The sequence below is a fragment of the Rhea pennata genome, chromosome 12 (genome assembly GCF_028389875.1).
Source record: "Rhea pennata isolate bPtePen1 chromosome 12, bPtePen1.pri, whole genome shotgun sequence".
NCBI lineage: Eukaryota > Metazoa > Chordata > Aves > Rheiformes > Rheidae > Rhea > Rhea pennata.
Genome location: NC_084674.1, coordinates 3,178,074 through 3,205,662, shown reverse-complemented (window position 1 = coordinate 3,205,662; position 27,589 = coordinate 3,178,074). Strand labels below are relative to the sequence as shown.

At 37.9% G+C, this 27,589-nt stretch overlaps 1 protein-coding gene across 7 annotated transcripts in view; it reads left to right on the top strand.

Annotated features, from left to right (window-relative positions):
• LOC134145559 (contactin-4) overlaps positions 1–27,589 on the top strand; it is a 368,498-nt gene that overhangs the window by 18,297 nt on the left and 322,612 nt on the right. For 6 of the 7 annotated variants that reach the window (XM_062585142.1, XM_062585140.1, XM_062585137.1 and 3 more), the window contains one exon: positions 22,697–22,734. The gene's annotated coding sequence lies outside the window, so the exon portion shown is untranslated. Of the gene's footprint in view, positions 1–22,696; positions 22,735–23,188; positions 23,219–27,589 lie in introns of those variants that run through there. The other variant, XM_062585141.1, reaches the window with a different exon arrangement.

The following is a 27,589-nucleotide window of genomic DNA, read 5'->3' as shown; positions in this document are numbered from 1 at the left end:
GTCTTTGTTTGGTTTGTGGGAGCTTGGTCCATGGGGCACTGGCATCAGCAGTCAGAAGCATCTGACAAGGCTGTGACCTGGTCCTTTGAATCAGAAGGCAAGGGAATTAATTCACTGTTAATTTCTTTGGCATGGTAATATTGCATTCATGCATAAATAATCTTACCTTAGTTATATTGTTGCTGTAGAATCAGCTTCTGTCCTTGGTCTACCATACATCTGCATTGAAAATACCCCATCAGAAAAGTTATGCATACCTGAAAACTTACTTTACAAATTTACAAATAATTTTATTGTTTACATCCCTGACTCTTTCCTGTTCTCTTGTTACCAAAGCTGTGCCTGCAAGCGATAGGGCTCACTGCTAATTTTATAAATATTAGTCTGAGATGCATCTGTATGGGTGTTGCGATTGTAGAAGACACAGTTCTTTTCAGGAGCAACTTTCAATACACTGTTTCTTTTTAAATTAAAAAGTAACTTTTTCAAATATTTTCCAGGTTGGTTTGGACTTCTTGCCACTGATAAATGAATCAGTACCATGACAGTATAAAGTAGTAATGTAAAATAGTATAGTATAAAAGTATAAACACATGATAGTATAAAAGATAGTATGGAAGTGCTGAAGTAGTGTAACCAGTGTTCAGCTGAGGGACCTTGGACTTCCCCAACTTATTCGGGGAAGATGAAGAGACTCAGAGGACTGTTCGGAGAAAGAGGCAAAGTCCGCTAGTGAAAACAGCCTAGTTCCCAACACGGGCCCTTCGCAGTTTCCTCCTAATACCACCGTTAATGATGTACCTTCCACAGACTCCACCAATAACACTTGTATACTTCTTGTATCTCCTGCTTGGGAATTATACCAAGCTACTGCACCTGCTGTTTTGCCAAACATCAGCCATTTGTCTTTTAATCATATGCAGAGTTTAATTCTAGGATCAGAGCTCATTGTTTCCTTGCTCTGCAATTTGTTAAGTATTCGGTTTATCTCACCTTGCTTTAGTAGCGAGCTCTGTAACAGGCTGTATCTCAGTCAGAAACTTTAACCTTTCTTCCTTTTCCATTCTACTACTACTCTTGGCGTACTGCTGAAGTTTGTAGTGCAAAAGTGCCAATATGTTGTGACTTCCCAGGAGAACAATCTCTTTGGTCTTCTGATATATTTCTTTTTAATTACTATCGGTATGGTTTGTAAGTTAGGGGCATATAGTTTGTTGATGTTGCTGTTTTCATTCAAATGAATCTAATTCAGTCAAGTATGGCAACTGGGATATAAATTCCTCACTTACTCTCTGCAGTACCACAGGGGATCTCCTGTAGATTTAGAGAGGGAAATAAAAACTAGAGAGACATACAGACACATCCGCTAGACAGAGCCCAACTAGTACAAAGCACCTGCCCTCCTGATACGGGAATCTGTTGGACTGCCGTAGTGAGTCCTGCATCTTCTGAATCGGCTCTCGTAATTAGTCTCCTGTTAGACACCTCGATAGCTTTTCAAGATCCTGGAAGTGCATGTGTGCCTCCTTGGCTGCTCCCAGTTGTTTTCAAGGACCTGCTTGTAACATAAAATCACATCTGTAAAGCTCTAACCTTGACAAAAACTGCGTACTGCTCTTTTAGAAAAGTGAGGCTCTCATGATGAGCTTGTGCCTTTTCCATTAGGATAGACTTTCCAAAAGAGTTTTTTGAATGATTTCTTGATAGCTGGTAATCTCCTGAATCATTTCTTATACAGAAATTGTTCTTAAAGGTGTTTTGTTCTAGTAACAACTGCCTACCAAGCTTGGTTTGTCACAATTATTAATCTCTAACTTGGAAAGCAGTAGAGTCTAAAGGATTGGTCTGAGAGGCTGGGGCTGTATCTCTTTCTTTGCCAGTGGCCTGCTTTGAAATGACGGGCAGGTCACCTCATTTTTCTGTGCCTCTGTTTTCTCCTGCCCGGCTTTATGCCTTTTGTCTGTTCCTTTGGGGTCCAGTAGCCTTTGAGCTTGAACGGTGTGGCTGATTCACAACGGGCTCTCTAAGCACTGTTTTAAACCAATGATAAATAGTTAATTTTGGAGGCTTTGGTTGACAGCAAGCCACTTGGTGTGTCAGACTGTGAGACTTTGGTTTCCTTCTATAATCAGATAAGGAACAGATATTTCCTGTAAATCCTTCTCTAGTGTTCAAGTCATACCATTAGAGCATTAAGTCAGATACATGACACCCAATTTCAGAGTAATTCCTGAGGAAAATGCACATTATATTTTTTTAATGGGCTTCCCAGGACTGACTTTGTTTCTTCCTGAATACGAATCCCAGCAAGTTCATCTGAATTTTGACCTTCAGATACATTAACGCTTCTTTAAAGCAAGAATACGGTCTGTAAAATTAAAATTATTTACTGTCCATGTAAATATCTTTCTTTCTTCTCTAAAAATCCTCTTAGAGTGCAAGAACAGAACTGCTATGGATGTTCCTAAAATTCATCTCAGTATTCATTATGAACAACTTCCACCACATAGAAATACAAACTTTGTCAACCCGACCAGTACTGACCAGTACTTCCCTAATGGCTTTATTTGGATTGTATGCTATTTACAGTATAGTTGCTTCTCTTTGTTTCCCTTCCTTCTGATTGCCAAGTAATATCAAGTAGATTGGGGAAACTTCTCTTAAGGTATAGTGTGGCTCACTAACAGCCTTTCTCAAGCTCCTTGGTTGAATAAATAGCCATTGAAAGACTGGAGAATACATTCATACCCATTTTATTTTGATTTATGTTCTATCTTCCTATCTGCGCATCTTCAAGAGTAATTGCCAGTTTTTCACCTCCCACAGAGAAAATATAATGTGGCTGAAAAATAAGAAAAATGTGTTCTTCTGTTGCTCTCCTCCTTTTCTAACAGAACCTTTTGATTCTTACCCATGCATACACGAATAATTTCCAAATGGAAAACCACAACCTCATTCTCAGCTGGACTTACTGTAAAAAGCTACCTGTGTGCTGCTTGTGTTTCATTTTCTAGTGAAGCTTGCCAACTGGAGACTTGTGCATATGGCCTGCTCCCCTTTGTGAAATAAGTCAGTCCAACTCTGATGTAGTAAAGGTATTCCAAATGAATAAGAAGGTTGGAGCCAGTATGTTCCCTATTATAGACATCATATTCCCGTGCACTGCTGATCTGATAGCAGCCAGAGTATATGTCATGCATTTTAATGATTCTGCCAGTACAGCATCTCTCAAAGGATTACTATGCGGTCTTCCCATCATGGGTGGCAAGTTCCTTTCTGTCATCTGATAAAGGATGCTGTTAGGGGTGACTGCAGTGTGAAATATCTCTGCATGTTGGAAAATACCACATTATAGTTGAAAACACTCTTGAAGCAGTGTCTGTCATTGCTCTGCAGGACCCTTCTTTTAATCTGAACAGTAATAAGGTTAGTTTGGTACAGCATGACTTTTCCATCAATTCGTTCAGTCATACTCCTAACGAGCCATACATAATCATGCGTGTTTAAACTATAGGTTACCCGGCCTTGCTAGCTCTGTGACCTACGAGTCATAGAGTTGATAATTTCTTATTTTGTAAGCAAAAAATCTAATAAGAGATTTTTAGTTAAATTGTTCTGTCTGTTACAAATCCAGATTCCTACCTAGCTGCTAACAAAGTCGCAGCAGCAATGCACTTTTAAACTGGGCCACCATGCCTTGGTCTTCTCCTGTTAGTCTTGTTCACTGACTCCTGTAAAATCAATGAAGAACTATGCTTTACTTGGGAGCAATCTCAGCCGAGCCCCTCCCCCCTCCATTTTCCTTAAAAAAAAAAAAAAAGAAAAAAAAAAGAAAAAGAGAAAAAGAAATGGATTTCTAGTGTTGAGGTACTAAGAATTCTGCCTCACTGGTTGCTCTATCAGTTTCCCTCAGTATTTGGATGTACAGTAGAAAGTATCTCTCAAGTAGCTTCTTGGGAGAAAGCTTCTTTAAGATGTCTCTACCTACAAACTGAACCTACATCTTATGAGATCTGGAAAGGGCACCATTCAATAGCAAATATCTTTTCAATATTCCAGAGACAAAGAAGCTCTGCTGTCCTTGATAATATAAAGTTTTAGCCTAATTATTTTTAATATGTAATTCAAATTAAGCAATCATTAGGGGCAAAAAAAGGGATCCAGAAACAGAGTAATCAAAAAAGTCTCTTATTTGAGACTCCTAGTGCAGACTGAATGTTTCACTCTCTGCAGCTACATGTACAGTGCTGATGTGCACTTATTAATATAAATGAAATTGCATAAGGGAGATCATTAAATGCATCACAATGGGATAAGAATCTGCAAAGCAACTTATTTCTAGAGACTCTTCTGCATTTCAGCTGAGTTCAGTTCTTACCGGTTGCACCATAATGTACTAGCCTTTGGCTTGGAAAGGTGTGATATTGTAAGAGCTGAGACACAGAAGATCCCTTCAGAGTTTGTCCGCTGTCCATGAACTTTCCACTGGATCCGTTTACGTTTTAGATTTGTGAATCCTATGTACATCAACATGGGACGTAAAATCAGATTCAGAGAGAACTGGGACCTCAGGTTCTTTTTGGCACTTCATTTAGAAAAAAAAAATCAGCTATTTAGACTATTATACTGTCCTCATTTTGGAATGTGCAATTTCAGTTTTAATCAATATATGTCTTAACTATCCTAGGAGGAATTCATTATTTCTGTTCGCACAGTATGGTATACTTCCCCTTCCACTTGAAAAATATTTCTCACTCTTTGCAGGATGAAGTTAGAAAACTTACTACAACGAAAAACGAAGGGTCATAAGCCAGAAGGCAAAAACATCTCAAGTTTTCTGAATTTATGTTGGAAATTATTTTGAATGGTTGAGGTTGGCTGTGATGTTGTGAACGCTTACACTGAAAAGCAGACCAATTACACTGTAATTACTATCCTCTTACACTGTATTACTATGCAACTAACTAAAGATAATTTGAGACTGATTAGCCATTACTTAAAATACCAGAGTTCTAACTTTTAGATCAGATTAGAAATTTCAGATAAGATAAACTGTATCATCATATCAACTACATCTCAAAATCCTTGAAGCAGTTAGAGCAAAAAACAAAATTTGATTAAACAGTACGGAACAAATACAGACTATCAAACATACTAGCTGCTTCATATGATCCAGAATCAGCTAAAAACAGACACAGAATGAGTAATAAAAACTCTGCTCCATGCAGGCACTAATACAAGAAGAAATAAAGATCATTACAAGGTCAGCATAGCCAAACTGGTGTGTTCACTGTATTGTAAGTAAGTAGTGAGAAATACCTTCAGCCTCAAACAGAAGTCAATAGAAAATCAGCCAACAGCCACCACAGACATCCTCTCTCTAGCAAGAATCAGGCACAACATGCAGATGTTCTGAAATAACACAAACACAGACACACACAACCTTTAAGAAAAGGACAAATTCCAGTAAGCAGCAAGAACACCCACTGCCATTATTTTATGAATAGATCGTAGATTTGCTTTCTGCATGTTGGTGAAATAATGAAAAAATCCCAGCATTCTGAAGGCGTAAAATTGCAGACAATTTATGTTTATAGCTGTAGACGGCCGCACAAGTGAAACTAAATTGAGTGCCAGATGAAGCTAAGAGCGAAGGGAATCTGAAATGCAAGTGAAAGATAAGGTTGTAGAAATTTTGCTCTCTAAAGCTAATCAGAACTAAGTATGCTATTGCTGGCAGCATGGAGAATGTTTCAGGTAACAGATAATGATGGAAATTATGTAGGATAATTATGTCAGAAATAACAGCAAAGGGTATACATGCTGACTCAAAAAATTGTCACCTACTTCCTCACTTTGTCATCCCAAAGCGGGGAACACACTGCCATGTGTAATGCCTAATGTTATCATATTGGGGGGGGGAGCTCTGTGATTAACTATGCGTTATACCTAATATCTAGCATATTACGCAAAATGTAATCATTCTAATTTGCAATTGTAAATCTCATGTTATCAATTAATTCACATTGTACAAGTAACCACCTGATTATCTTTGTTCATTGCTGTTATTTACACTGTAATTTAATTGTAAGTAATTAGCATGTAATTGCACATAGCTATTTATACCTTGTAAAGAAAGTGATACATTTATAGGTAGTTAAAATAATTGTAGTTAAAAGCATTGTCTACAAATCTTTTGACTTTTCTTTTTCAGTGTGCCAAACAAATTTCCACAGCCAAAATTTCTGCTGTCTAGATGGTGACATCTTAAAATTAGGTCCCCTTTGGATAGGTTATGATAGTTTTCCGCAGGCTGAGGCATGCAAAATTGCATGTTGCTCGTGGATTATATTCATTTTCTGTTTTAAACTATTTTCTTTTTCTCCTAGTACTAACCTTCCCCTCCTTGAAAAGAGAATTTCTAATAGGAGAGACCGTTAGATCTAATAGGAATCCCCGTGCAGGCCATGAGGAAGCAGTGAGACAATGACCTCCGTTCTTGGCATGGATGAATGCTTTCCATGTAGCAGCTATAACAAAAAATATTACTCTATTACGGTAATACCTACTAAGGGTATACTTTATGAAAGCCATCAAGGGCAATGGTGGCTTTCACATCCAGTACTTCTAATGATAATTTTATTCCCCTCCCTGCTATCTTCACTCCCTCACTCCTCCATCGCCCCCTTTAAAGTTATTCTGATATAAGACTTTACCATCCCAGTGCATTTCCTGCCTTCCCTGGAGTAGCCTAGAGTACTTGTCCTTTTGAAAGAAGTACAGTGTTTTCTAAGAATTACCATAACAGAGGATCTCTGAGATCCAATTAGGGGCTTTCGTCCCCCTTACACTTGTAACAGAAACAATATTTTGAGTTTATAACAGCTCTGTGAAAAGTTTTTGCTTCATTATGAGTCCTGCAAGTGCTGGCTGCAAGTGCTGAATGTCCTCTGTTGTGAAGGATTTTGATTGAGATTGGGGGATGTTCGACACTGTGCTGCGCAGATCCTGCTCTGCCAGGCTGCCACTGGCTTAAGGCCAGTTCATTAGAATTTGCATATCTCTAATCTGAAGACTAAATGCTAGGACAATATTTAGGATTCACAAAACAACTTTGAGTGGCATGAAGGACAGTATTATCTAGTGAGATAGTCTGTGTCTCCTATTGGGCTGGACCTGTTGGATGCCTTGATAATGATGGATTTTTCTCTGCTTTGCTGGTTAGACCTCTGAGTTTAGTAAGGATTTTCTTTCTGCTCAAGGGAGAGTGTCTTTTCAGCCTCTGACTGCTGCTTTTGCATTTAACAGAATAGCTCCCAGCCATGCCTCTGTCAGATTTGTACTGTCTGGAAATCATATGACATAGCAATCATCTCATTATCTGGATTGATGTAAAAGCTCTGAGAGGTACCCTTCTGTACGGCCTAACTGAATTGTAGACGGCATCCAAGCTATGTTTAAGCTTGAATCTTCTTTCTCATTTAGCAATTCCCCAAACCATCATTTCCCTGTCCTAACGTTTTCACACAGATACATTGGTAAGAATAATACCTTTTAGTAGTAACGCACTATGTACCCATTCAGCAGGGCTCAGAATCACTCATCCCTTTAAGTAAAGTAGGTTTCCCCATTTTCCTTCCTTCCCAGTGCAGCTCAGCCAGGTCCTGTTAGGAGAATGAAGGCACCCTTGTGCCTGCTGAGATGCTGAGAGGGATGATGGGAGGAGATTTAGCTCTCTGGGGAGTTTATTAAAAAGATGGCCTACAGCTTCAGGCTTTTTCTGGGATGGCAGAAGGGTGAGGAGGAGAGTGTTTTTGTCTCTGTGCAGAAAAGTTAAAGGGCTGTAAGTAGGAAAGAGCTATGCTGTGACCTGTCCTAGGCAGAAATAGATAACGAGGATTTACTCTGTGCAGCATAGTTTTAATTGTTCTTCACTGGAGCTTCTGCATTTGAGATTTTTGCATTGTGTTTTTGCTATCCTTCTCACTCCATTCGCTTATTTCTTTCTTTCTCTTACTGGTATATGTGTATTTCAAAACATTTTGGTAGGAATTGGAACATTGGAAAGAATACTGGAAAGAAGTGGGAACAGCTTAACCAGTAAATGTACTGCTAAATAGATTTTCTTTTTCTTTTTTTTTTTTTTTTGCATATCTCTTCTGAAATAAAAAGTTGCATGACTTCCTTCTTGGCCTATTTCCTTGTGACCTACTCAGAGGTTCATAACTCTGGGTATGAATGGTTGGTTAATGGCCAATTAATAACCACTCATAATGGCCATGAATGGTTGCTAACAAAACTTCTCCATAGCTCCTGCTTTTGAGATAGCTCAATGTTAATCATAAGCTGCGTAAAGTTCTAGCATTAAGTAATATCTTTAAGCTCATATAGATATTCTGAAGTTCATGTTATCAGTATTGATCTACAAATATTTAACTAACACAAGCTATGTGTTGTTAGGAGGCAGTAGGGGAGAATTGTTTTCAGTCATCAAAACATGCACAAAATATCTAGAAAGCCAAGTAAAACGTAGGCAGGCTTGTGGCATATAACTACTCTACCATGCGGAAATACTAGTTAAGGCATAGGTTTCAGTGTGTTAGTAAGTTTATGACCTGTATAAAAATGTCAAGTCAAGCAGCTGCCTACTAAATTATTCAGCATATTGATAGAATAATGACTTTGAAGATGCAGATAGTGGGCTTAACTCTTTCAAGAGGAGTGGGAGGAGGAAATGAATCAGCTACACTTGGGTCCAGTTACAATAGAGTAAGATCTCTAATGTTACGTGCCATCTTTGAGCAGTAAAATTAAAAGCAAGAGATGTGATTGATTTTGACACTGATCTGAATTTTAAATGACAAAGTGTATTTTTGTTAGAACTAGTTAGAAGTGAGTTTTCCTGCTGAATATTTAAACTTCCTATTTAAAACCAAAAGCCTGTCTCTACTGGAAAGAAAAAATTCTTGACAAAAGCAGAATTTCTGTAAAAAGTTCAGTATTTTTTAAAATATTTATAGGAAAATTTTGAGCAGCCTAATTTTAATTTCCCTCAGACATTTACTAGCTAGTTTAATTGCAGTAATACAGAGACTTCAGAGAGAAAACCAGAATCTCATTTTTAAATTAGGTAGAAGTAGCAAAGCTCTGTTTTGCTACAAGTTGTATTTGTTTTACCTCTGAGCTGCACTTAACCCAAGACTTTAGTTAAAGGAAGAGTGCAGTGCGCAACAGAATAAAATTGAAGTTTTATAAATATTTTAATTTCTGAAAATTTCAAATGTGTAAGGGCTTTTCTTGGCAGCAGCTAACTTTCTCAGTGTATTTTATGTGGAATACATAAAGATATGCAAAATATATACCATCTTATAGAACCCTCATTTTTATGAAGTATATTAACTTACATACGTATGTAGATAATTTTATATGTTATATTACAATCTATGTATACTTTTGAATTTTAGTATCTGTGACCTTAGATGCTATCTCTATTTATTTTCAGATTTTTTCATGTTACGGGAAAAGTTGAACATATTTTCACATAACCAATCATGGCACAGCAGCCCCAACAAATCTGTTTTAATAAAAATAAATGCTTGGTGAAACAATGTAATTAACCAACTGGCTATTTTGCCAGTCAAGGCTGCCGTTGAGGAAGTAGAGCTGCTGGGAGGATATCAAATATTGCTCCAAACTGTTCAAGCTCCTCAAGCATATGCTTATCGAAGCAGCAGTCAACAGTCTGCCTTTCTAATCTTGCTAGGTGGCAACTGCTGCAACGCGCAGCAAGAGCACGGCGGGTTGGAGCTGCTCTCAACGGTGCCTGCAGCCTGTCCGTGTCTCCTGTCGTGGTCTGCACCGCCGTCCCGCTGCGGTGTGGTACAAAACCATGACAAAGTATTTTGAAAGGTTTCAAGCTACATGATGGTGCGATGAAATGGAAGGCAAATGTGCAGGTCTAACAAGAACCTGTAGTTCATTCCCTCCTTCGCTCTGTAAGTCTTGGTGCCTTTTTCTCTGCATCTGGGACCTGTGTGTGTCTCGGCACTTTCCTTTTAGCACATACAGTGCTTCAGTGTTTCCACTCATCTGTAGGAGGTAGAGAAAGAAGTTACAACTGCCCTCCCATATGTATTTTAAATGTTTGATTGCTTTTATTTAAAACAATGATATCCTTGGGGCTTTTTTCCTCTTTCTTGAGAACCTGGATGCTTTGCCCTTATCTGTAGTTCCGTAGGGGAAATCTTTTATGGCCACCTCAGATCCCCAGAATACCTGTGGGACCAAAATATGATGCAGCAATGTTTTAATGTGCAGAGGATCAGGTTTGCTCTTCTAGATGGATCTGCCCACCCAGTTAAAAATGCTGTTTGTCTTTTATCGTGGTTGCTTGGGATTTGCTGTGTTGCTCAGTTCCAGTTCTGACCTCCCATCGTGAGGGTTATTTGTGATCCTGGCAGTCACTGAGGAGGTCTGTTGGAGGCTGCTAGCCCTCTCTTTTCTTTGATCTCGCACCTATATGCTGTAGTCTGCATCAGCTTAAGGGACATGGTCACCCCATCAAAATGAAGCTGTTGGGAGTATTAGTGTTTGAAGAACATTCTCCTGTTAATGTTTTTTGTTGTAGTATAGCCTTAGCTTTTGCTTGAGTTTCAGTGTCAGGTGCCAAAAAAATCAAAAGCCAAAGTGCCAGCTACTACCTAAGAATGGGAAAATCTTGTGCTACTAGCTAAGGACTGTAAATCTTGTGCTTCATAGCCTATGTTGTTTAAAATAATGCTGTTACTGAAATGATGAAAGTCACTTTTCAGCCTTCTTTCTGTATGCACCAGCTTTAGCATGCATGGAAGCAGATACTGTGCTGAGCTCATTCTGAATAGACCATAGGCTCCATAGAGAAGCAAACCTGGCCAGCTTCTTATCATGACGTAAATTACGTGTGTGTTAGAAGCACAACTTGAAGGTGCAGTTAAGCTGCACTGGGTCAGCCGGTGTGTTTGGGTGTGAGCGTCACGGCCCTGGTTGCAGAAGGCCGCAAGGTGCCCTGTGTGGGGGAAGTCATGGCCGCCCTGAGCCGGTCACGGCTGGCCCCAGGCGGTTCCAACGGTCAGAACATTGCACCGCCCGCCGAAACGGCAGCCAATCAGAGGAGTGCGTGGCGGGCTGGGCGCCAGAATGGCAGCCAATCAGCGGAGCGCGCGGCCTGGTGGCAGCTGCGAGGCGCTTGAGGGCGGCGGCGGTTGTGAGGAGAGGAGGAGGCAGCGTGGGCGGGAGAGGCGTCGTGGGGCACGGGAGGTGGCCCTGGGAGGTGGCCCTGGGAGGACCGCGGCCCCAGGGAGACCGTGGTGGGCAGGCGTTCCCAGAGCCCACTGCGGAGCAGCTGTGGCCGTTAGGTGCTGACCCACAGCACCTGCTGTGCTGCGCCTCACCTCACTTGAGGGGAGCAAGGGTTGGGTGTGCCAGTATCAAGGGCTGTGGAGACTGGGCTGGGGAAGAGATGCTGGGCCGAAGCTGAGCCTCGGGAAAGGCGTTTCCCAAAGTGCTTGATAGTCCTCTTTGTTTTGCAATACTCTCATCAGTAACTGAGTTTGTTAACTGGCACTAAAGTGGAATTCCCAAGATTAAGACAGTTTTGCTTGTGACACTGTGGTATCCCCTGGTGCTGACGTACTAATGAATGTTGCCAAACAAATTCCTATTTTGAGATTACCCAGGGAAGTAAGGGCGTAAGGACTAAGAGTTGCCTTTTTTTTTTTTTTTTTTTTTGAACTGCACCCTGTGCATCTATTAGCTGTACATGAACTAATTACTTGATGAAGCTGAATGGGACTTAGTAGTGAGGAGGACATCATGGCAAAATAGGTGCCAAAAGGAAATTGCTTGAATGGTAAGTTTATAGAAGTAGAATACACTAATAATGCATGGAAATTTTATACACACATAGATGGGTGTGTGTGTGTGTGTATATATACGTATATATATATATATATTTGGCAAATATATATATATTTGCCAAATCCTGAGGGTATTATACTCTTCTTTCTCTTATTTCTCCTGAAAATAATACTTTTTATTCGTGCTGCTGCAAGAATTGAGCGTCTGGAAGAAGAAAAGAAGAGGGGAAAAAACTATATAAATTGCTACCTGAGACCTGCTCTGTTTTGACAGATGTTGAGGCTGGGTAGCTTAGCTTGTTCTGCAGTTTGTATAAAAAGGGCTTGGTATCACTGAGACACAGACTAATAGCTTTCTGTACTTCCAAATGTGGATAGATTACACTGCAACAGATGCCCCCCAACCATAACCTAGTGACTCAAGAGGGGATAAAAATAAAATATTCCTCAGTTCTTTTGCACGGCTTTAATGTAGGAGCTGGGGAACAGAAGCATCCTTCCTGCTGGAAGGAGCCATACTCAATGGTGCTTTGTGAAGAGCATCAGTGTATCTATTATTGCTCTATTTAGATTTATGAAATTCAATTCTAAAACTAGTTGAAGTCTAAAGTAAACAATTTGCTACAGTACGTTAAGCTCCTTTCTGATTTTTATTGTTAGTGTGTATCTAGAGCATGTGTTTCAAGTGTATGTGGCTTTTCACTTGTCTTTTGCTTCAAAATATTTTAGACTTGCCAATTGTCCAGGTCTTGCCTGCTGTTTTTATGCTTTCTTTTAAATGAAAATATTTTACTTGTTAAATGGAAGCTATCAAAATAAGCACATGCACTTTCTGTGTTTCTGAACTTTAAATTGTATGCATCACCTTCCAGTTGTCTCAGATGGAGGACAGCCTGATCTCTCCCATTTGAATGACTTTTAGTCTTTCAATTTATTTCAGATGGGAAGGTTTATTTCTGTTACTTCCATTGTCCTTTCTGATTTTGTTCCTGGTTTTAGGTTTCTAGCTTATACTTGAATTTATTCACTATTTGCTGCTGCTCATCTCTGAGATTTTTTGGATGTTTTGGTTAGTTTGATCTATAAACTGATCATTTGCGAAGAACTTGCTACAAAAAGCAATTTTATTATCCAAAATCAGTTCTCTTATTCTGCAATATTTCATGAACACTTTGGAAGAAACCTCTGGCTAAGGTACGATTTCATAACATGATTTTCTGATTAGTGATGGAATTGCACAGACTAACAAATCCTGAATGTTGTCTCATGAAAAGTAAGATTTATTGTACTTCAGTTACTAATGACGTTCTTCTGCAATTTGGGAATTTTTGTGAGGTCTTTACTACTGCAACGTGTGTTATCTATTTTATTATTACCTTATTTCCTTCCTTGCTATGCACTACTTAGAGCTTACTCTTTTATATATATATATATATATGTATAACTGAATTCAGTATTTGGATAATTCTCTGAATGTTAAAACTGCAGGCCATTGATGGCATCAGTTTCCTCTTCTGCAAATACTGTATACAAACACCTTTGTTAGTTGGGTTTTTAAGGTCAAGGTAGCTTTTGTAGGTATTCTTGATGTTTTTCCCTAGTCAGTAGCTGGCACCTGGCACTTGTTGAGTTGATTGCATAATCAATCATTAAGACAACAGATTGTTTACAGTTTAGCGTTTTTGGAAACAATGTTTTTCTCAAGTCAGTAGAAAGAGACATCAGAAATCACTGCCTGAGTAATCACTGGCTGAGTGCTCTACCTAAGACAAAACTAGTTTCTTCTCAGGGCTGTACTTGCAGCAGCCTTTTCCACCACCTGAAACATGGCTGTGCTGAGCATTCAAGAAAAGGAGTAGTGTGCTGCTATGACTCTGTTACTTTTCAGAACATTAACAAATGAAACCATAACAGCGTATGGGCTGTTGAAGCTTTAAGTTATCCCTCCTCTTCACAGAGGACAACAGATTAAAACAACAAAGAATCCTTGATTTATTACATTGAGACAAATGAGTTCACCCTGGATACATGTTTTCTGCTCTAAACAAGCACCACAGACACAGTGTGCAATTGTGGTGGCAGGTTTCAAAGTGTATGTTTGCTGATGTACTTAATTTTCTAGGCCAAATTTCCAGACTTGAAGTAGAGATGTGACAGTACCACTATAAAATCATCTAACCTTGATCCGCGTTAGCTGAATAAAGCAATGTAGAGTCAAGTGTCTTATTCCTACTGTTACTTTATTATAAAAAAATGAGCTAAGCACTGGCAGATGCATATTTTTTGATATGCCTATGTTTAACTTTGAAATCATCTGAAGACTTAATGTATCTGCACTGTGACCTAGTTATGTAAGTTAGCAGTTTCTGTAAGTACTCAGCTTAGAAAGTTAGAGACCTTGTTTTTGGAGAACATGTGTTGAGGGAGTATGTGGGTGATCTGAAATGTCACCTGGTTTGTAAGGACAGGGAACAAATCAAAGAAAAACAAACAATTTAATGGTGTTAGAGTTGTAGCTCCAGCAAGGACAGAATGTGGGCGTATATCCTGTTTATCTTTTTGCAGAAGATTTTCTCAGTGCAAAAAATCACAAAATCTCACATTACTGAGTATTAGAAAGATATGCTTGCTTAAGTTTAAAATGTTTAATAGCAGTAAATGTTTAAGGCCTTCATTTTTAGCAAACGGAACTGTGTGACTACATACCTTAGCTTGCAAATACTCACCAAATTGTCATCTCCGATAAGAATCGGATACTATAACATGCAAAGTAAAGGTTCCTAATTGCTACAAGCTGTGCAGACAGTAATTACTCAGTGCTCATTTTCTGGGGAGTTTTTTTTTGATGTCACTCACCTTTCTTTTTTGGTATTTTGTATTTGGTTACAAGTGATTAGAGATTTTTCAGACTGGATATACAATTTTGGTTTCTGGCATTTCAATTCCAGTAAGAAAAGATTTAATATAGCAAAAAGTGATGGTACAAGAATTGGAGAGGAACTAATGGTCCATTCCCTTCCCTGCTAGGTATACTGCTAATGTCTGCTTGGTCTGTACAAAAAAACACTCAGATGTGACTTCAAACAGGATCTTTTGTCCCGTGTTCTTCAGCTGTTGAAGGCTTTTGGCAAAGTGAGGCTGTATAAACTACCAAATGCAAATTTGAGAAGAAAGCATGGAAATACACCACACAGATGAGATCTTCTAATACTTTTTTTTTTTTTTTTTTTTTTTTTTTTGATAAAACTGTATTGGACAGGCTTTGCCCTTAGCAGAAGAAGCTGGTTTAGAAGTTGGGACCGAGTTGCTCTTTTTGCCTGCGAGTGAAGTGGTTCATTGCCTGGTTTTGGTGCAGAGAACAACTTCTGTTCTGCAGAGCAAAAGATCAGGATGAAGAGTTAAACTTGGGTCTTATGCAACATTAGAATGCTACATGGGCTCTTGATGTCTCATTAAAAATTAGGATTATAAACCAGAGAGGGGTTGGTATGACCCATTCCCTTTTGCTACTTGGAAAACGAGCTGTAGTCAGCTGCAGAAGTGAAGCTAAATGTCTTGGTAATGAAAAAACTCATACAGGCAAAACAGAACTGACTGTATCTGTAGTGAATATTCCATTTGTATCACTGAAGCCTGACATGTTCTGTTAAATAACCTTTTGTGATAAGTGGCTGGGTTGATGTACTGTATGCAAATGAGCAAAGGATCTCTTAATCAGCAGTTCAAAGAGACTAGAGTATCATTCACAGACAATGCAAAACAATTTAATGCATTTCATTACTTTGCATTTAAAGTAGAAAGGTGATGAACACACTGTCCTTTCCAGAGGCAATTGCCTGTAGTTATTTTGGGCTTTTCACTGATACATTGACTCTTCTGTGTTTTTACAATGGAAAAATAGCTTCTGAAAAACATCCTTTTCAAGTTTGTGCCCCTTCTCTGTGTATGTTTGGCAAGCAGTATATTTTGAGCTTGTTCTGATAGAGCAGGGAAACCTATTTTAAGTAATAGAAGACAATTTTAAGGGTTATATGGCTTAGAGGTTCAATTTATGAACCAGCTGATGAATCATTTCCAGATTTCTTTCACAATCTCTCCAAAGGATTCAAGTGTCTAAAGATCATTTTATTATCAATATGCAGTCATGCAGGTCAATGTCCTTTCCATTTGTGAAGCAAATGACATCAAACAAATTGCATTATAAAACTTAAAAATCCAATATAAATGTGTAATGCTCTTTTCCACTTAATGAGACTAAGGTACTCTGCTACCTCAAAATAACACTTTGATACATTTAATTTTCACTTTTTTGTTATAATAAACCCCTTGAGATCTCTATTTTGGTAACATTTTGCTTTGAAGTTAAAACTATCAAACCCTGGGAGAGCTATGATTAGGCTTTGTGAGCTCTTTTTTACATGAGAGAGATTACACTTAGAAAATGCTTTTGGCTTACTCACTAAACAATGCTTAAAAGTACAGGAGATGTGCCTGTGACAAATATATTCTGTATTTATATTTCAGTTTCTGAAAACACTTTTCCATTTAGCTTCTATCATCAATCTACTGTGTTAATAACAATGTTTGAATTCACAAATAGGAGGTAAGCCAAGGATTCAGATATTACTGAGTAAGGGCTTCACAATATATCAGCTGTAGCTGGCAGATGAGGATGAATAATATGTGGTTTCCCTGTTGTGCAAGATGTGTGCCTCTCTAAGGAAACATGGTTAATGCTGTGGTCCATCCTCTTTGCTGGACCACTCACTGGTCACCTGTTGACCTAAATAGTAAAACTGGGTGATGCTTCAGAGTTAAATGTCCTCTTGCTTTCTTAAGCAGACAGCTGAGCTAGGACTAGGGAAAAGACAGGTAAGTGGGCATAGGGTTTGTGCTGATAAATACTCCCCTGGAGCAGAAATGTAATAAAGCAATAGGAGCAAATCAGTGAACATTTTTCTTCATGAAGGCTGGTAAGACTAGTGAAAATGAAAATAAGCAAGAGTGGGTTCAGAAACTCTTGATTATTTAATAATTGATATTAATAAGCCTGTAAGCTAGCAGACTTGCTGTTCTTCAGCTTATTGTTAAGTGAAGAATACTGCATATGCAGAGAGGGTGAAAGGTTTGAAGGGCATGAAGTTCATATTAGAAACCAAAGCCAAGGAAACTCTTAAACAATTTATAGTGGATTTCAGATAAAGACAAATCTGTACTCCAAGGGCTTCTGGAATGCCTAATATGAGATTGTAGTGAAGCAGAGATAGGAGATTTAAAGTCTCAGCTTCCTGATGTAAGCTTTCTTTTAAAAACAGCGTTTGGAAAACAGCAAGTCAGAACATGACTAACCTTGGGTTCTGTGGACAGTACAGAACAGTGCCAGAAAAGGCCAGCTAAGTGAACATAAGCCCAGAATACAGCTGGTGGGGGGGGGGAAATCAGTGAATGAGTTGATAGGTGTTTGAGGTGATCAAAGGAAAGAGGGGAAATTTTGTTTGGGGGTTTTGGGACCTTGTACAACAATGACATTCCTCCCATCAACTGATTGTTTTTTCCCTCTTTTCCAAAGGTTTCCTTGACTTATTTTTAGTGATCTTTCTCAATCATCTTCCTTATTCTTTTAGAAAGGTGGGCACGGTTTCGTGTAACCACATGTTTACCAGAACAGAGATGTGTAGATGCATTGATGCAATGGAAGATTTGAGCCTTGAGTGGAAGTGGGCATAGGGAGATAGCATTACCCTGACTGAATAGACAGTAAGTACTCTGAGGAGAATGCATTAGGAATATAAGTATTTCTGTATTATAATAATTCAGACTCCATAGATTCCAGGATGTGAAACTCAGCTGAACTTTCTATGGGATAGGATCTTTATGCTCAGTCTGCATTAGTGTGTCAATATAAATCTGGAGAGAAATACAGTGATTTCTGCTAGCAGCAGACTAGATCAAATGTTATTCAGGCTCTCATTGGTAGTTCCAGTGGCCAGCTCCCAACGAATTGCCTTCACCTGAAAAACATTACCTTTCTTTATTTTTTTGGTGCCATTAAACAGCATTTCTCTGAAATGATGTCTATTTTTGTCCTGAAGTGAATTTTTTACTTGAGGTATGTGCTATTCTTCTATGTAAAATGAGGATCACTTAAAACTGAATTATCTCTAGGGCTTTTTTTGCAAGTTATAGCTGAGAGAACCACTGGAGTGATGACTGGTGTGATGACAGAGAGAGTGTTAGTGTCTCCACATTTAGAGATGACTTAATATCTCATTACAAAGCTCATGAGAAAGGATGCAGAAAATACTGAAGCTCCTAAATGGAGTTTTTACTGTGATGCGTTACATAATGTTACCTAGGAGAGCACTGTTTTGTTTCACTCAGGTATGAGTTCTTGTATGTTCTTTACCTGGTAAGAAAGTGCGCATTTAAATTGATTGGCAACTATGACTAATTCCCCCCAGCAGTGTGAGCTTTTTTGTTTAACAGAATTGCTTGGGTGCTGTTGAATGCTTGGTGGTAATGTAGTTGAAATGCATTAGCTTTTCAATCCTGGAAATCCAGGTTCAATGCAGTTTGTGAGTATAAAGTGCAATTACTTTAATCACCATCTCAAACACATGACTACAAAGAGCAATATTCAGCTTTTTGCAGTTACTGTTGGGCTGAAATCCTGTACTGAAAGTAAAACATTCAGTATTTGCCTATTTCCTGTTTTTCAAGTCGGTATGTCTCTGACAATGCAGTGTGTTTCAAAATACTGTCCACGAAAGCATTTCTGTTGTTGGAAACTGTAAGTTCTCAAGGCTTTTGATATGCTGCTAGTTTGTTCCATTAATTAGAGAAGTTTTTTAACCAGTCTCATTTTCCTTTTGCCCCAGAACTGTTCAGTGGCCATAGTGCTCAATGGGCATAAGGGAGATCAGATTTCCTGCCAGAGTGACTGTCTAACTAATCTGAACAGTTCTAACAGAAGTAAACAGCAATGGACTAATGGTAAATGCATTTGGTGAAATTGTGGGAGAAGATAAAAATGAAGACTTCATCCAGAATCCTGCATGAGTGCCTCACCTTCCTCAACCTTCCACGACCACCCCCCCACCCCAGTTATGTGTGTGAGTGTTAAAACCACCCATCTTCTGTGTTTCTGAAAGTCTTGTTTGGGACAGTTGTGGCTTTGTAAGAAAGCACTTCTTCCTCTATACATCTAATGATAATTTCTTTGATGCATTTGGCTTCCCAATACTACTTACATTAGCAGAAGTTGGGATGAGTCATGATCTGAAAAATTGCAGGGGGAAGTGTTATTCCTTGTGCCACTTGTTGACTGAGAGAATATAAGTTTAACAACAACCTAATTTTTCTGTAGGGAAGTATACGTTTTATGCACAGCTAGCTTCTGCAATTCCTGTAGGGTATACTAAATGTCAAATACTCCATTTTTCAATCTTATATGGTATACACCTTTTCTTCATGCCAAATATGTGTGTGTTCTTGGAGGTGTTTTTGTTTTGGTAGGATCTTCGTTTTATTGTACTTCTTGTTGAATGTTTGTTTCTGGCTAGCCAATTGGACTAACCAACATCTGATAATGTAACTGCCCTGTCAGCTTATTTTAAAGAAGAATCTAATCTAATAGAATGTGTATGCGCGGAAACATGGTTCCATGCTTTTATTGGCTATAGTAAGAGGAACTGGAACAACATAGATTGTTGGAGAAAAATCTGAGTGTGTGCTTCTAAGGTAAAATGAAAATACTTTTTATCATCTCTCAGGTTCTAGTGTATTTTTAAAGACGTTTTTAGTTAACACGGTAAAATGAAGAGCAAATCAAGAACCCAGATAAATGCAGGGCACTTTTCTGAGGATTTCAGGAGACTTTGGTTGTCCTCTGCATGTGTGTATGGTGTGGGGGGGTTTTTGGGGTGTTATCTTTTTCTTTTTCCTTGATTAGAATTCATGTTTAGGAAAGACTTATAAAAGTCTAAGGGATGTTGTGCATTCAGATCTGCTTGAATTTGTATTTGGTTTAGCATTTGTGTTGTTCTAGACCTTCTAGCTTAATTGTACACAGCAATAAGGTTAAAATAATGGAAAGTATTTGACACTTGCAAGAACTTGTTTAAAGTTTTCTTAGCTTATGCACCTGTGCTTTTTACAGAGAGGTTTACATATCCTCAGTAGAATCTGGTCCAGATTTTCTGCTGTCATACTGGGTTTTCCATGAATGAGAAGTGGTGTTATTACAAAATCATCCATGTCAACGATTGTGGATTGCTGTTTAATGTCTAATGAATTTATCATGAATTTATCTTTCACTCTAGAAAGAAAGGCAGAGAATATTTTTTTCAAAGGCATCTTGAGGTCACAAGTCTCTTAAGAAACATTAGTTTATAAAGATACATGTGGATTCACAGAAACAAAAGTAATTCTCAAAGGTATATTTTTTGACTCTAGTGAAGTGCTTAACAATGAAGGCAGAACAGTAGCACTGTTACAGCCTGCAATGAAAAAAATCCTTCAGAGAAACCTTTAAGTTTTCTTAAGATTAATTTGAGAAACAACAACAAAAAATGGAGATGTGGACTTGAATCACACAATATTGCGTTGGCTTATGTAAATCGAAAACTTAATAAAAACAATGGGAAAATACAACTAGAAACTGTTTAAGAGCAGAGAACTTTCTTCTTTAAAATAAACTGATAGGGCAGTTACATTATCAGATGCTGGTTAGCCCAACTGGCTAGCCAGAAACAATAATATGTGGGGATTAATTTAAATAGGGTCAGAGGATTGATTCACAGAAGGTGGACTATCTCAAGTTTGATGTTTAAAAAAATAAAATAAATAAAATCCTTCCAATCTGAATCCACAGCATTAAGTGCCATTTTGGCATTTTTGAATTGAAAAAATGCTTAACACTGAGTTTTGAATATGCTTGTTCCTATTTATATTTTATTTCAGATGCTAAAAAAAATATTTTTGGTCACAAATGCTTTTAAGTTTTGTCATTTTGTTCAATTTTACTGTTGAAAAGCACCTTCCTGTTAAAAGCCCTGCTGTCGTAGAGGCTTACATTCTGCTTTGGCTCTCTACCCATATGACTACACCTTTTCAGTGGTACTTTAGAGAGAGCCTGTAATGGAGGAAATCTGCATTTTCGTAGTAGAGATTGAAGGTCGTCTTTTGTTTTCAGTAACATGGGATAGAATCTTAGGTGTCTAAAAACACATAGCAACATTGATTCTTGACCACTTCTTAACATGTGTAAAATTTTCTCTTAAACTTTCTGTAACTGAAGTGGTAACTTGGACAGTTACAGTAAGTAGAGTAATATTTCTGATGGGTATGAAACCCTCCATTTCTTCTTGATGTCTACTTACCATAGCTCTGAATATCAAATACTTGTCTGTTGTGCCCACTTCAATGGGACTCCATCTGTCTCTGGATTCATTCAAGCCTCTTTCTCTGTGAATGCTCTTCTCATTCTTCAGGCATCCCATCAAGTCATTGTGCTTGGAAGTGAAGAAAACTCTTTCCTTCAGCAAATCCAGATGAAAACTAGTGTTGTGCAAAATCAAAGATAAGCGTCTAAAGCAGTGCATAGCACTCTCTCAGCTTGGCATAACTCTGTGTGGAAGCTGAAGAATATCACAGCCAGTCCTTACTAAAAGTTTCTAATTGCTTATCAGTGGTACCTATTTGTTAAATGTACCCATAATATCTCTAGATTAGCAGTAACATAATTCTTAGTACACAACCTCACTTGGCAAAACTGGTAAGTGGATGTAGTTTAGAAGCATTTTGTATTCTTAGTGACTTCAATAGCAACTTTATTACAGACTTCAATAGAAGCAGAAATGGCAATTTTATTGACAGGAAATTCTTCATTACAAGAAATAATACAACCTGCAACCTAATTTGAGTTAGGAAATGGATACCCTATTTATTTCCAGGCTAGAATGTCAGACTTTTTATTTGTGCCTCTTCTAACCGGACTGTGTTGATAGTTGTAATAGCTGGTGCAAAAAGCACCATGCATTTTTTTTCCTTGGTACTTCTGCATTATTGTTCTCATCCAATTCTGATTTCATAGACACATATTCCTGCATCAGCCACAATGTAGTCAGCTACTAAGTGTGTGAACCTATGTGAGAAAATCCATATTGTTTCCTATTGTATTTCTGCTTCCCAGAATTTGCTTAGCAAGTAACTTGGATTAGTTAATTGTTGCATTGGAACTTGTTGAAAATAAACATGCTTCAGGCATTTGTTGAGTTTAGATTTGTGGGTCAGCCATTTAGTGACAAGTTATAGTGAGGTAACAGCGATTGGGGAGGGGGAGCTGGGGATTTGGGCAGCTTTGGCAGACCAAGAGCACTTGCATTTGGGGAAGAAATGAGGTTCGTTGAGAGGCTTTACAAGGCTGAAAAAGTTTTTGAGACTGTAGTCAGATCCTCACAGTTGAAAAAATGATGTTCAAATAGCCACAGATAGCAGTCATGAACTCTGGGATGCCATATGCTGTATGCAGTGGGCAGTGGGCTGGGGAATGGTATAGTGCTGCTGAGAGCCCACTGGAGAGGAGACTTCAGTGAAGCAGAAGAAAGCCTTGAATCACATGGTGGAAAAATCCTATGGAGTGTTTGCCCAGTTTACTGCTTTATATCTTGTGGTCCTTTGAAAATATCAAACTAAAAATAATCAAAAACAATCTTTCTTTGCGAAGTAAGTTAGCATGCATAAGAATGAATTCAGTGACTCAAAATTTCAGTGTAACTGACTTTTCATATGTATTCTTTCAGGTATTGGAAATTTGACTGAAGACTACGTACACACTGGGGTATGTAATGATTCCTTAATGCTAATTTCGATTTGTCTGCTGATGCTCTTCTTTTTTCTTTTTCCTCCTACTATCTTAAATCATTCCACTGACTATCTAGGCATTTTTTTGCCTTAAATGACTTAGACTAAAGAATCTGCCCCTTTAGTTTCTCAATACATATAGTGGGTTTTCTCAATACAGTGTGTTTTGTTTCTTTTTAACTGAAAGTGTGTCAGTTTGCATTTAAATTATTTAATATGTATAAAATAAATGTATTTTGCATTTTAAGTAATTGTCAAGAACATGGAGCCCGCAGCAACTTGCTTTCAGAAAACTTTCTATGTAAATAGACTATTGTTTTAAAACAATGTGTGTAGTGAATGAACCTTCTACAGAATACTATAGATGTATATTGTTAGTGTATTCTGACTTGCTTTCTTTTGTGTGTGTGGTTTTCAAATTTGGTGTTCAGCTAATCGTTGAAGGATCTACTTCTGTTTCGGTAATTCAAATGTAAACTGTGGTGCTTCTGAAACTCAGGTTTCTAAGTTTGAAAGTTTGAAGGAGTCAGTATTGTTAGTTGATAGGCAAGTTTCATCCTGTATAATCCAAACTTCTCTTGGATTTTCTGGTAGAGCATCCAGTATCGTACATAAACTTAACTGTAAAATAGAGTAGAAGGATGTGCTCTTCTTGCTGCAGTTTGTTCTGCATCACTATTGCATTGTCTTTGACCTGTTTGGTAACTGTAGTCCACTAAGCTTGACTGGTGTAGCCAATCTCCACAGATAAAACCGTTACCAAAAAAGAGTATACGTCTGAGTGTGAATTATATTCTGATGTCTTGAAAGGATCTGAAAGCACCTGTACGAAACCTCTTTAGAGCTTACAATGAAATATGTAGAAATAAGTGTGAAAATGAATTAATAATCTCCAAGAAGCACTTCCCTTGTGTCTTCCTTCTTAGTCTTGGACACCATTACTGTGTGTGTTCTTAGAGGTTACAGTCAGCTTGTCATCAAAATATTTAATTTCTTAATTGGTCTTTTTCCTGGAGTAATTCAAAAGTTTTTCCTCAGTGATGAGTGTTTAAAGTGCTAACTGAGTTATTGTTTTAGATTAAGGCAGCTATTCTTGTTCAACTTGGACCCTCTTAAACTTGAAAAGCTATCTCTGAGATTTTCAAAGACTGTATGATAATTTTTGTAATGTATTACTTTCTAGTGGTATGAAAAAAAAGTGTATTTCTTAATATAATAGAAAAGGTATCTTTGAATAATGGACTCATCATCCCTTTGAGACTAGCTTGCGAGTACTACCCAAAGACCCTTCTTGGGTGACTTGTCGGTTTCCCACTGGTAAAAAGTAATACTGATACCTATTTCATCTGGAAATGTTTTCAATCTGCTGATGAAAAGTACTTCTAAAGAGTTAGGCAACCTTGATTAATTGTGCTTGAATAAGAATTGCAGAATTAGATACTATTTCTAGGAATATTATTTCTAGGTTGCAGACTGTCATGCTTTTGTTCTGCATTCAAAATTGTTATGTGTCAGTTTGACAGTAAATGTGAAAGTCTAGAGACAGGTGTATGCATACTATTAATGGCTTGTGAACGCTGATAGAACAATAGACAGAAACATGGAAATTGTTTTCTGTTTACAGAAAACCTTGCTATTTTGTAAACACTATCATTAATAAGAATGTAATCATAATTTATGTTAAATACCGCAGTTCTCTGATACAAACCTGTGTGGCATTTGCAGTGAAGTGGTATTAAAAAGTTAAGTATGAATAAGTACTTTGAGAATGCAGGCACATAAAAGTTAGGTGATGCAATGTGTAAATCTACTGTTTAGATTACAGTAATGTGAACCAGAATTCTGTTTTCCCTATGTGGCTTATGGGAAAAAGTCAGAATAGCAAACTGATCAAAATCATGTGCAGAGGAAAAAGTCTGAGTCATAATGAGTAGAGAGCTTGTGTAAACTTTGTTTCTAAAATCTGCCTTTTGCTGGTCTAATGTTTGACTATTAGCATACCTTTGCGTGCTTTTGCACCTCAAAATAAGCATCTTTCTATTGAGAGAACTGAGCAAAGCACATTCTTTAGAAAAGTGCAGAGTTGTGCATGTTGCTGTGCTTGACTCAAGTACCTTTACAGGGACTGTGCCAATTCCGCTTTTAAACGTTTCTCAGCTTTGAGAGGAGTGGATTTTCAAATTCTTGTTTTTAAGGGAAGTGCAGTAGTTGTTAAGTTATAAGCAAGGCACAGAGGAAGCCAGTTATTCCTCCTGGACTTGCTCAAGTAAGTCCATGGTTCTCTTGTACTGGGAAGCGCAGTTTAGGATCCAGCCCTCCAGCAAAACTGTAGTCAATGCTGATTCTATGAGGAAAATGGGGAGCTCTGTGCAGTTCTGGTATTAAATGGGATGGTCTGAGAGCCTGAAGCTGGTTTATTTGAGTCTTGCATAAGCATGTATGTTTTTGATTTTAATTGAAGTTTCGTATAAATACTCTTAGGCTCCTTTGTGTATTTCCTTAGTTAAATATGACGTTTTGTAGATCTCTTCTTGTGAGAGTAGTGTGTTTGTTTCTGGCCTGGTAGGTTAACAGTACCTGGTTTTCGTTTTCTGAAGTGACTCAGGAAGTTCAGATTTGAAACAATATTTGTGCGTTTTAATGCTATAGTTATAAAATGCTCCTTTATTACCTGTCAAAGTAATTAAAACAGCTACAGGCTAACAGTCATCTTAGAAAGCTTGTAGCATCTGTGCTTTGCGTTCAGTGATCAGACATTACAGTGCAATTTTAATTAGAAATGTTACCAGCAGACATACTGTACGGTTGTGTTTGCAAAAGTGTCATTTTCTGCATGGGAATACTGAATGTGTTGGACAATAGCTCTAGGAAAGAAAATTATAATGAATATGTTTTCTGCTATATAGTTGGCATAGCAGTTAATTACGACATGATTTGAAACTGTAGGGCTTTTCTTCCATTGGTATTCAATATCAAAGTTTCATAGTTTCTTGTTTAATTTGTGTATGAATGTCTTGTAGATATTGACTACTTGAATCTGAGGAACTGCTGTTTGCTCCAGCTGGCAAATTTCACTAGGAAGTGCTATTGGTCAGAATGTCTGTAAGTGGACTGCTCCAGGCAGATCTACCATATTCGGTTTTAGATCACTCTTTCAGAGATGCATGAGTTGCCTGTGTCCTCCAGGCTTCCCTCTGCTTCTCAAGCTCCACTCTCTTTTCTAGGACTCCTTATTACCAAGGTTTATCTGCCACCATGTTCTCTCCCCTCTACTTTTCCTCCCAAGACTTACAATATCCTATTGCCTTTTATATTCTAGTTTTTCACTGTTCCTGGTCTTTCCTTTCCCTTTGAGCCTTCTGCTCCTCTCTGCCCGCCCTTTCCTTATATACTTTCTTCTTTTATGTTAGTTGGATTTCTGATGCCACCAATACTTTCCTTTGTTCCTCAGAGGTGGTTCACTAATTTTACAGCAGAATGAAATGACAACTTTGATGCATATTATTTAGATCATGCTTACTTATTGCAGGGTAGCAATTAATTTGAGTCATGGTCCTTTTTCTGTTAAGTAAAAACAATATTTGTGATGGAGTACTCATGATTTTACTCTTATTCATGAGAACATAATGAATACAAGAGTACCAGTCAGATATCTGAACAAAATTTATAATAAAATTATGTTAAAAGGCATGGACCCAGATAAATCCCTTGCAAGCAGGTTTTGGAAGACTACCTAATTGGAGGCTTAACTCAATTTGAGAATTTTCTTTGCAGTTGCATAAAACTTTGAGAGTATAATTGTCTTCCAGAATGTGTCTGATCTGAAGATACATGTTGTCTATGTTCTCTGTGTGTATATATATATGGGGTTGAAAATAACACAACTGAAGAATATCTAGTAAGTCAACATTATCATCATGTTCATGAAATCTGATACAAAGATTATTTCTGTATTAAAGCAAATTACTCTTCTGCACTTGGTTGATGTTGTAAAGAGATTATCATGGTTTTACAGGAAGATTAAGATGTCATAAATACATTCTGACAATGCTTCTGTTACTGTTGTTTGTGACTGGCATATGATGGCAAATTTAAACCTTGTGTTTTTGTGTGCAGATTGCTATTTTCCAACCTTTTCAAGGCTTCTAACTTAGATTATGATGTACTCTGTATTTAAGGATTTTACATTACATAAATCTACTGATTAGGGGAATAAGTAACTTATGATAAAATATTACTAAAAGCATTGTTACAGATTAGCTTGTAATAATTGATCACTCTGCGTGATGGATGGCATGTTTTGGACACTAGTGGGTCACATTTAGAGGATTATTTTACAAAGACAAGCAGCTAATGGCTGCTGGGTAATCATGGCAAAAGGAAATGAATATGCTATTTTTAGTATTCATTTACTATAATAAACAATCCCTAAACCAAACGATAAATTTTAATATATTCTCCTCCTGTTCTTCCCCCCTCACCCACTATCAAAGGGGAAACTCCTGCCACCTACTTTTGCGTATTTTGATTTGAGTATCAAGCTCTGGCTAAATCTAATTCCAGCACATTTGGAGGTAGGGGGGGAAGAGAAGGAGGAAAGGGAGGGAAAAAGGAAATTATTTTTTGTTAATTTTGAAGCTCATCGTGTTCGTATTCATGTGGCAAGCATTATCAGTCTAAATTATCCGAGGTTTAAGTGCTGCATTTCTAATATATGTATTCCATGCCAATTAATGAAATCAGTTCAGTGGCTAACTGAACTTTCTGCACTCCTTAGGTGAGTAACAAAAACAGCCAGTCAGCTGTTTTGTTAGGGGAGCCCTATGTAAGTA